Genomic DNA, 12,027 nt, shown 5'->3' on the forward strand with positions numbered 1-12,027 from the left:
CCATTCTATGGAATAAGCACAAGCAACATATCTCCGAAAAAAAGGCGATCGTAACTGGGAATCAGATAACCTTGGGGAAAGTGTCCCCCGTCTACCTGCTCTGCCCAATGGCCAACTCTTGACAGCTTGATCCCATGTTCTATAGCTTCATGCACTGGAGGAGGCCAGGAGTCAAAGACCGAACAAAACCTCTGCAAAAGTGTGCTTAACAGGGCAATCTGAGAGTAACGTAATTGAAGTTCTCCACAGAGAGTGGAGAATCTCCATGGAAAACCAGCTTGCGGCAATTGAAAGCCTTTTGTTTGGAGGACATTAGGTATGGTGCCATTTTGGAAGTAATTTCCTTCAGAAGTGTGAAAAACCCTGCTTACATTCTGCACCTCACTTACATACTCTGATCTGCAAGGTAATCATGGCAGCCACACAGTGAAAGAAATCCTTAGCGGTGGGTGATAAAGGCTGGGAGATTGTCAGTAGGCAGCATAACTTCCGAGCTGCTTGTTTCAGCAGTAATTATGGAGAGGGAACGGTATACTGTGGCTGGTGCTAAAGAGCTTACAAAGCCTTTTGCTTGTGATGCAATGTCAACGAGCTACTGGAGGGAAGTCAATCGAATAAGTAAAAGTGACTATTAAGCCAAACAAAATGTCTTAAACAAAGACATAAGTGTTGGAGGGATGCAGAGGGTGGGAGGCAGGGGAAAGAGATGTGTTCAGAAGACTATGAATAGGGATGAGATTGGAGAGCACACCGCATCAGTGAACCAATCACAGGCATATTGAAAAATCTGGAGAGAGTGGAGATAAGGAAGGAGAAAAAGAAAGGAAGAGAAGATGGGAATAAATAATGGAGTGGATGAGAGGGCTAGCATAGTCACGGGAGCAGGTGATTGAAAATAACCACCAACAGGATGAACAGATTGACAGAGATATGCTGACAGAGAGCAAGGCTCTGTGTGTGTGTGTGTGTGTGTGTGTGTAAGGGGTTGCAGGTTGCTCCATCCTAATACCCATCACAATGTACATGGAATCTATCACCTCCCTCACCCCCCTGGTCTGCCCTAAGTAATCTCCTTTTCCCCTCCACCTCTTCATCTGCCCTCGTCTCATCAGTCTGCACTCATCCTCCTCTCTCTGTGTCATACAGGTGCTCGTAAGGAGGGCGCTTAACCCCTCTCTCAGGCTTGACCTGGCAGATATGGAAGGAGGGTGCTGGTGGAGCATGGTAGCAGCGGTAGGTACACAGTGTACAGTACCTATAGAGTCTACACCCCCCTTGGATTTCTTCACATTTTATGTTACAAAGTGAGATTAAAATAGTAATTGTATGTAATTGTAAATGTAATTGTCATTTTTCTGTCAACAATCTACTCAAAACATCAAAGTGAAGATTAATATATATATATATATATATACATACATACATACATTTTCAGCAAACTTAACGTGTGGAAATATTTGTATGAACATAAGATTCAACAACTGAGACAAACTGAACAAGTTCAACAAACATGTGACTAACAAATGGAATAATGTGTCCCTGAACAAGGAGGGGGGGGGGGGGGGGGGGTCAAAATCAAAAGTCACAGTCAGTATCTGGTGTGGCCACCAGCTGCATTAAGTACTGCAGTGCATCTCCTCCTCATGGACTGCACCAGATTTGCCAGTTCTTGCTGTGATGTTACCCCACTCTTCCACCAAGGCACCTGCATGTTCCCGGACATTTCTGGGGGGGAATGGCCCTAGCCCTCACCCTCCGATCCAACTTGTCCCAGACGTGCTCAATGGGATTGAGATCCGGGCTCTTCGTTGGCCATGGCAGAACACTGACATTCCCATCTTGCAGGAATTCACGTGCAGACCGAGCAGCATGGCTGGTGGCATTGTCATGCTGGAGGGTCTTGTCAGGATGAGCCTGCAGGAAGGGTACCACATGAGGGAGGAGGTGGTCTTTCCTGTAATGCACAGAGTTGAGATTGCCTGCAATGACAACAAGCTCAGTCCGATGATGCTGTGACACACCACGACGGACCCTCCACCTCCAAAATCGATCCCACTCCAGAGTACAGGCCTCGGTGTAACGCTCATTCCTTCATCAATAAATGCGAATCCGACCATCACCCCTGGTGAGGACAAAACCATGACTCGTCAGTGAAGAGCACTTTTTGCCAGTCCTGTCTGGTGCAGCGAAGTGTCCATAGGCGGCGTTGTTGCCGGTGATGTCTGGTGAGGACCTGCCTTACAACAGACCTACAAGCCCTCAGTCCAGCCTCTCCCAGCCTATTGTGGACAGTCTGAGCACTGATGGAGGGATTGTGCGTTCCTGGTGTAACTCGGGCAGTTGTTGTTGCCATCCTGTACCTGTCCCGTAGGTGTGATGTTCGGATGTATCGATCCTGTGCAGGTGTTGTTACACGTGGTCTGCCACTGCGAGGACGATCAGCTGTCCATCCCGTCTTCCTGTAGTGATGTCTTAGGCGTCTCACAGTACGGACATTGCAATTTATTGCCCAGGCCACATCTGCAGTCCTCATGCCTCCTTGCAGCATGCCTAAGGCACGTTCATGCAGATGAGCAGGGACCCTGGGCATCTTTCTTTTGGTGTTTCTCAGAGTCAGTAGAAAGGCCTCTTTAGTGGCCTACATTTTCATAACTGTGACCTTAATTGTAAGCTGTTAGTGTCTTAACGACCGTTCCACAGGTGCATGTTAATTAATGATTTATGATTCATTGAACAAGCATGGGAAGCAGTGTTTAAACCCTTTACAATGAAGATCTGTGAAGTTATTTGGATTTTTACTAATTATCTTTGAAAGACAGGGTCCTGAAAAGGGGACGTTTCTTTTTTTTGCTGAGATATATATTTTTATTTGTTATTTTTTGAGATGAATGAAAAACACTAATATACCTTGATTAAATAAGTATTCACCCCAAGTCAATACATGTTAGAAACACCTTTTGCAGCTGTGAGTCTTCTTGAGTAAGTCTCAAAGAGCTTTGCACACCTGTATTGTGCAATATTTGCCCATTACTATTTTCTAAAAATTCAAGCTCTGTCAAGGTGTTTGGGATCATGGCTAGACATCAATTTATGTCTTGCCATTGATTTTCAAGCAGATTTAAGTCAAAACTGTAACTTGGCAACTCTGGAACATTCACTGTCTTCTTGGTAGGTAAGCAACTCCAGTGTAGATTTGTATTTGTGTTTAGGTTATTGTCCTACTGAAAAGGTGAATTCATCTCCCAGTGTCTGGTGGAAAGCCAACTGAACCAGGTTTTCCTCTATGATTTTGCCTGTGCTTAGCTCCATCCTGTTTCTTTTCATCCTGAAAAACACCCCAGTCTGTGTCGATGTCAAGCATACACAGACCATGATGCAGCCACCACCATGCTCAAAAAAAAGGAGGCTCAGTGATGTGTTGTGTTGGATTTGCCCTAAACATAAGGCTTTGCATCTAGGCCAAAAAGTACATTACTTTGCGAGTTACTTCAATGTTGTTGATCCAACCTCAGTCTCAGTTCTCCAATCACAGCCATTGAACTCTGTTGCAGTTTTAAAATCACCAACGTCCTCATCTACAATGGAATGGTTCAAAAATAAACATATCCAGGTGTTAGAATGGCCAAGTCAAAGTCCAGACCTGAATGCAATCGAGAATCTGTGGAAAGAACTGAAAACTGCTGTTCACAAATGCTCTCCATCCAACCTCACTGAGCTCGAGCTATTTTGCAAGGAGGAATGGGAAAAAATGTCAGTCTCTCGATGTGCAAAACTGATAGAGACATACCCCAAGCGACTTACAGCTGTAATCGCAGCAAAAGGTGGGGCTACAAAGTATTAACTTAAGGGGGCTGAATAATTTTGCACGCCCAATTTTTCAGTTTTTGATTTGTTAAAAAAGTTTGAAATATCCAATAAATGTCGTTCCACTTCATGATTGTGTCCCACTTGTTGTTGATTCTTCACAAAAAAATACAGTTTTATATCTTTATGTTTGAAGCCTGAAATGTGGCAAAAGGTCGCAAAGTTCAAGGGGGCCGAATACTTTCGCAAGGCACTGTATGGAGGACAGAGGAAGGGGGTAGTAATTCAAAAATCATGCCAATCCCTATTATTCAACACATAACTTACGTGATTTGTTAAGCCAAATTTGACTTCTGAACTCATTTTAGGCTTGCCTAAACAAAGAGAAGGGAAAGGAAAGGGAAAGGGGGATACCTAGTCCAACTGCATGCATTCAACTGAAATGTGTCTTCCGCATTTAACCAACCCCTCTGAATCAGAGCGGTGTGGGGGGCTGCCTTAAATCGACATCCAGGTCTTCAGCACCCGCGGAACAGTGGGTTAACTGCCTTGCTCAGGGATGAATACTTATGCAATGACAATTTTATCGTGATTGAATTGTTATTAATTAGACATTATGGAGTATTGTGTAGATCAATGACAAAAAAAGAATCCCACTTTGTAATGCAACAAAAAGTGAAAAAACTTCAAGGGGGTGTGGACTTTCTATAGCCACTGTACATGATCTGGAAGAAATTGGATATTGAATGCAGGAAGGGACGAGGGCCCTGGTGGAAGATGAATGAAGATGAACTCATTTCACCCACCCACACAGGGAGCAAGGGCTATGAATGAGCAAGTCGATAACATTGAGTATGGGGAGGGGACTCCGGACCAAGAGGTTTAGTGACCATGTCCAATCCACCGGTGTCGGCATCCATAGAGAGGTCATTCATCATGGGACAGACAAACGGAAGTGGGGGATGGCAGGTTTGCGATAAGAATGGGAAGTTCTGGATTGCACTACAAACTGGCTGCTAATATGCAAGGTCGTGGTTCGGTAGAAAAGGTAACAAGATAATGAAAAGCACTATAAAACAAGGAATTGGAAAATGTTGTGGGAAATGTCATTGAAATGTACAGCCAAGTCCTAATGGAACTGAATGGGAGGAGTCAAAGAAATGTGGAGAGAGGTCAAGTAAGGGAAAGCAACTATTTTATTGTCTATTTATTAATGAAATGGACTGGAAGTACTTCCATATAAATAAACTCCATTAAAACACAAGCAGAGTGCATTTATATTCCAGCAAACTGCTTGCAATTACCTATTTAGAAGACATACGTTGGTAATTAATACAGCAATCCCTGTAATGCTGTACCTAGGGAATTTATAAACATCAAATATATTAAATAGGAGAGTCAATGAGATAGAACTTGTAGCCTGCTGCAGCAGTCACAGCATGACACCATTACCAGTAAACATCCCCCTCAACGCTAACAAATGCTCCACTGGACAAAACCATCCAACTCCACCACGTATTTCTCCAAGAGAAATCCTGATTGTTGGTATTTGTAGTAGATCACAAAACCCCCAGTCTTCACATTGTAATAACCCAGAAGTCCCTTGACAGATAAAGAAGGGATGAAGGAGGAGGAAAAACAACCCTGCCACTGTAAATCTCCAAGCCCTGCTCCCCTGTCAATATCGCTGATCAGACTGGTTCTTCCACATGATGCAGACATCTCTAAGCCCTGCTCCCCTGTCAATATCGCTGATCAGACTGGTTCTTCCACATGATGCAGACATCTCTAAGCCCTGCTCCCCTGTCAATATCGCTGATCAGACTGGTTCTTCCACATGATGCAGACATCTCTAAGCCCTGCTCCCCTGTCAATATCGCTGATCAGACTGGTTCTTCCACATGATGCAGACATCTCTAAGCCCTGCTCCCCTGTCAATATCGCTGATCAGACTGGTTCTTCCACATGATGCAGACATCTCCAAGTCCATTGCTGCTTACAGTATCAGTCTTTCACATAAACCATCCGTCTCATGGACCAGATCAATACAAGCTGTCTCTCCAGCACCCTGGCAAAGGGTAGGCACTGTTTTTGTGGACGCTGGACAGAATACACTCCGAAACACAAGGCTCTACAGTGCGACCATTTTATTCACATATGTGCCTAAATAATTTGCTGTGCGACCTGGAATTTATATTTAGGAGCACCAGTACACCTAAAATCAGCCAGATGATAATTGTTGCAATGATTACTTCACTATACCGCAGCCCGAGTGCCACTGAGAATACACAGAGTGCAGATTCATGACCGTCTTGCTTGCACCATTACTACAAATAAATCATTTTGTTACTTCAAATATTTTTCATTGTGCTCCTAAATGTATTTGTGTGCTCCAACATTTTTTCAACTTAGGTGGACACGTGCTCCTTGTTAAAAAGGTAAGGGCAGAGCCCTGATACACAATACAGCACAATAACTCTAGTCGCTGTATATTATCATCAATGGAAAGTCACTTTACCCCTACCTACATGTACATATTACCTCAATTATCTCGACTAACCTGTACCCCCGCACATTGACTCGGTACCCGTCCCCCCTGTATATAGCCTCGTTATTGTTATATATATTTTTTTTAACTTTATATTTTTTAAACAAATATTTTCTTACTTAAAAAACTACCTCTGCATTGTTAGTTAAGGGCTCTCAAGTAAGCATGTCAAGGTAAGGTTGTATTCAGCACATATGACAAATACATTTTGATTTGATTTGATTGAGATGTTTCAAGTCATGTTTCTGAAATTTCAAAACTGACCTAGGAATCAAGTATTTTTTATCAGAAAAAAAGAGGTAAAAGGTATGTAAATCAATCTGTAGAGAAAGATCTGCACTAAATAATAGGCTAGGGTTTGCTAATTGAATAAGCTGAATGAATTGCAAAATCACATCTACTTATGAATCCGTAGTTAACAGAACCTCCTCATTATTCTACTGAACCTTGCTGACCTCTAACACAGGGTTAGCCCAGGGCAAAGCTGTCTCAGAGCATTAGGGCTGAATCCCTCTCGCCACACATCCCAGCACTTTCCTGGTCGGGAAGGCAAAAAGCTTCATCCGGAAGCCGGGGAGTCCACTTAAGCTAATTACCAGGTTGCACGGGCACGCTGCATTCGTTAAACAAGCGAGCAGCCAAGTTAACGTCAGGAGTAAAGGAGTCCCTTCACTGTAATCATTCCTTTATTCTAATCAAAAGGTTTAAATTGAGCAAAGCCCTCGCAACCGTCCAAGCAACAAAGACTTCTGATTACATTCAAGTAACGAGACAAATAACTCAAGACAAGAGGAGGGCAAATATTTGAGAAAACTGGATTTCCACTTAGTCGGACTAACAAGCACATGGGCACAAACATTTGTACTTAAATGCTTTGAATTTGAAGCCCACAAGATTAGTCATGCCAATTGAAATAACCAGTATGGTATTGTTAAATTATTTCTAAGAAAGGGTGACAAGAATGAATAGAAAACTCTGAAAAATGCATGCAAAGAAATGATCACATGCTTGTTAAGACAGTAAACTAAACTATTGTTGATCACAAAAAAATAGTATGTGCAATGACCCTGAAAGTCCTACAAAACTGGCATGAATCCTTGCTGCTCCAATCAAGCAAATTGTTATCTGAGAATCTAACTGGGTATGAAGACCCAAAAATAATGTACATGGTAGTTTTTGGAGTGATTCTTGGAAAAGGAGCAGCAGTATTCTGTAGAATTATAAACAGTGAGATGTCTCACAATTAATACATCCAGAGCCTAAATCCTGACTCACGATACATCCTATACATAGATAGGCTTGTTACGGACAGTTCAATGAACATAATCTGACATGATTGCACAAGGCAAAGGTATCATCATACCTATAAATGATGAGGATCAATCAAAATTCCCATATTCAGAATTAGGAGTTTGTCAGTTCAAGATTGAAAAATGCTTAAAAGGAGAGCGGGGTTTTCCATTAATAATTCCCCCCCTGCATTTCACTTTCAATTTGGCAGCAGCTCTTCAAATTGCGAAGAATAGCGTCACTGGCCTGCCATCCTTCTGTCAGGTTTCACATGTTATGGCCAGAGAGGGCTTCCACATACACATCTGACAAGCCAGCTATCCCCCACCCAGTACCCCAATTAACAAAGCCATCACCTCGAGAATGAACTTCTCTGTGTTGCCTTGGGGAAAGTGCATAGGTAGGTGACCCTCGGAACAGGTTTGCTCACAGCAGACCTCATTCACCGAGCCCACTTTCTCAAGTCTTGTATCGTTGTGACTTTGAAGTCTGGCCAGAGACGGGCTTTGAAAAGCCAGCAATCTCCCCACCATGACCAGGCACAGGATTAGCAAATCCCTGTAGGATTGGGTAGGAGGACAGGGGGTCGTTTTTGGGGGGTAGTGTGGGCGCAAGCATTTCCCCTCCGGACAGAGCTGGGGATTAACAAGCTACTAAGGAAGCAGAGAACAAGGAGCCAGCCTCTTTCTTGAGTTCCTCGGAAACCAATTTGTAGTGGGAGAAACTAAGAGAGGCAGCTAATTCTGCCCGTGACCTCTCTGCATCAACTTTCTCTTGTTTTGCTGCTCAGAGTCGAAAACTATTTTCTCAGGAAAAGAGAGCTGTGTCCAGGCTGCCAATGTCCCTCTGCTTGACAGTGGCTTTGAAAACAAGCCTCTACAGTGCACGGCAGAATAAGAGCCTGAGCGAAGGGGGGACTTCAATGACCGAGCATTAACAATTTAGCATTTACTGTGTGAAGAAAATAAAAACACATTCATCCAACTGACAACGTCACTGAAAAAGTGTCGTGTCAAACTGGCTTTGAAACAAATAAAAAAGCCCTGAAACTACTGAACACACTTGCATATTAACTAATAGGTTGTTAAATAGATCTGACAGAAGCATATGTTTTCAACTGGAACTGTGTCAGAGGAGAAGACAACCATTTGGGACACATGACCATAGATAGCTTTCCCACTAGCGTTTGTAGATTAATGAGGTCTTTGTCTTATCTCTGATTGAAAGGAGCCTGAGGAGTTTGCCCTCTATGTCTTTGTTGAACAGAGTCTCTTGTGGAAATGGAAGATTGGCCTGTATGTGTGGGTGTGTGGGAAAGCGAGGTGGACGGGCCACATCGGAGTTCAACTGACTTAATAAAGCTTCTCTCCATCTACCCCGAGATCTCCTCACCCCAATTATATGCCTGACACCTCTAACCTCACCCCCGGTCCCCAATTCCACATCCAGCGCTTGTCCTGCCCCTCCCTTCACCGCTCTTAAATCACTCAGCAGGGCTGGCAAGTGTCGGGCTGATGGTGGCAGTCATTCCCCAGGCTCCTCTCACTCTGTTTCTGGCTATTTGAATTGGGCCAGGGTTGGGGCATCTCCTCTGAGAGCCCTGGATGGTCAAGTGGCAGGTGAGATGGGAATTATTGACAAGCTGCTGTTTAAGCGATAGAGGGTGCAGAAATTGCTATAATTATGCCTGTATGTCCTCAAAATGTAAAATAAATGTAAAATCACTCACTAACAGACACCAAACCATAACAAAGTACTGTAAAAACGGGTCTGAGACTAATATTATGGACATGTTTTTTTAGACATTTGCACAGGTTCTACCCTCAGATTGGTCCAAGGTCACAGCTAGATTGCATCTGGCCAACCATCTGTTCAGACCTGTCCCGTGAGATGGCCTGTCACCAGCACACCTTGGCCCTGTCCTCTACTGTCCATGGTCATGGTCACCAGGGACTGCCAAACCAGACAGGATGGGGGAATCCATGCAGTTGTTTTTTCCAATATCCGCATGACTTGCGGGTTGGCCATCATGCAATTTAAGCCACTTTCCATCACGGCCTATACCTCAATCTGCTATTGTCATGCTAATAAACACATAACATGATAATATGCATCTACTTCTACAAAAACAAAAAGCAAGGATATTTCAAATTTATGAATAGGAGTTACCCCCTACATTTGCTCATGGAAATTACTCAGCTCTGTAGATTGATTAAAGTATTTTATAAAATCTAATGAATAATATAGGTCATTACAATGTCTTAATAACCTTTCACACTGCTTCCATTTATCAATCTGTCACTGGGTGCCTCCAGCCAGCAGACCTTGCCCCTATCCTATCAAACCACTCTTATCCCGAATTATTACAGATCAAACAAAGAAAGTTCATAGCCAGAACTCCCAATCAACATTCATCTCGCTGCAATTAAAATTCACGACATTCTTACCTTAACTTTCGACAAATTTGACTGCAGAGATTCAGCCAGCTGACACGGATAGATGATTGGCACTAGCTGGTTAGGATCGTCACCCCGAGTGAAGACATCCACAATCTAAACAAAAACAAGAATAGGAATGATTTAAAACGGGCAAATTCAAGAGTGACTTACAGTTAGACATTCACCATATGTAATGGTCTAGGCAAGAAATAGAACATCTGCTCACTCTGTTTGGTCATTTTAATTAAAAAAAACGGCTTTTCGAGCAAATTAAGATCTTCACACCTTGGAGGTCCTGCTTGTCACATCAATCAAATCCCTCTGCCGCTGTCATGCATCAATTAATATATTGTGAAGCAGGGTTCCTATCTGGTACATAAAGTTCCTTTAGAACACCGACACAATTATATTAACGAGTGGACTATTTCCTAAAAACAAGATGCAGCAGATCAATAATATTAGAAGGTGATATGTACCAACCCTGCATAATAATTATGTATCGGTCAACCTATTTCCTCGCCGTCAAAATGTGCAAGTAATTGTCCTCTATACATAGTTTTGGAATTTTTCTGTGCTCCCTGACTGACTACATTTTTTTCAGTGGTTATTAGCGAACTAGACAGCCAAGAAAATGTATGAATGAAGGGCTATTATAATTTCGAAACAGTTGGTTTAAGTAATTTAGAAAAGTATATATAGATAGAGATCTCTCTGAGCGAGTGAACGATAGAGAGATAGACACACTATCGCTCAAAAGTTTGGGGTCACTTAGAAATGTCCTTGTTTTTGAATAAATGCACATTTTCTGTACATTAAAATAATATCAAATTGATCAGAAATACAGTGTAGACAACTATACGTTTGGCAAGTCGGTTAGGACATCTACTTTGTGCATGACACATTTTTCCAACAATTGTTTACAGACAGATTATTTCACTGTATCACAATTCCAGTGGGTCAGAAGTTTACATACACTAAGTTGACTGTGCCTTTAAACAGCTTGGAAAATTCCTGAAAATTATGTCATGGCTTTAGAAGCTTCTGATTCATTCAAATGATGACAATTAGCCTATTGGAGGTGTACCTGTGGATGTATTTCATGGCCTACCTTCAAATTCAGTACCTCTTTGCTTGACATCATAGGAAAATCAAAAGAAATCAGTCAAGACCTCAGAAAAACAAATTGTAGACCTTCACAAGCCTTGGGAGAAATTATAAACACCATGGAACCACTCAGCCGTCATACAGTTCAAGAAGGAGACGTTTGTCTCCTAGAGATGAACATACTTTGGTGCGAAAAGTCCAAATCAATCACAGAACAGCAGCAAAGGACCTTGTGAAGATGTTGGAGGAAACTGGTACAAAAAGTATCTATATTCACACTAAAACGAGTCCTATATCGACATAACCTGAAAGGCTGATCAGCAAGGAAGAAGCCGCTGCTCCAAAACCACCGTAAAAAAGCCAGACTACGGTTTACAACTGCACATGGGGACAAAGATTGTACTTTTTGGAGAAATGTCCTCTGGTCTGATGAAACAAAAATAGAACTGTTTGGCCATAATGACCATCGTTATGTTTGGAGGAAAAAGGGGGAGACTTGCAAGCTGAAGAACACCATCCCAACCATGAAGCACGGGGGTGGCAGCATCATGTTGTGGGGGGGCTTTGCTGCAGGAGGGATTGGTGCACTTCACAAAATAGAAGGCATCATGAGAAAGGAATATTATGTGGATATATTGAAGCAACATCTCAAGACATCAGTCAGGAAGTTAAAGCTTGGTCGCAAATGGGCCTTCCAAATGGACAATGACCCCAAGCATACTTCCAAAGTTGTGGCAAAATGGCTTAACCTGTTGAGTGTTAGGGGCAGTATTTTGATGTTTGGATGAAAAAAGTATCCAAATGAAACTGCCTATTTCTCAGGTCCAGAATCTAGAATATGCA

General features: G+C 42.6%; 1 protein-coding gene across 4 annotated transcripts in view; it reads right to left on the minus strand.

Moving 5' to 3' along the window:
- Positions 1-12,027, minus strand: part of LOC110487106 (semaphorin-6D) — a 122,640-nt gene that overhangs the window by 90,817 nt on the left and 19,796 nt on the right. For all 4 annotated transcript variants that reach the window (XM_036945765.1, XM_036945769.1, XM_021559031.2 and 1 more), the window contains exon 2: positions 10,090-10,194. The gene's annotated coding sequence lies outside the window, so the exon portion shown is untranslated. The remainder of the gene's footprint in view (positions 1-10,089; positions 10,195-12,027) is intronic.

Source organism: Oncorhynchus mykiss, chromosome 2, assembly GCF_013265735.2.
Source record: "Oncorhynchus mykiss isolate Arlee chromosome 2, USDA_OmykA_1.1, whole genome shotgun sequence".
Classification (NCBI taxonomy): Eukaryota; Metazoa; Chordata; class Actinopteri; order Salmoniformes; family Salmonidae; genus Oncorhynchus; species Oncorhynchus mykiss.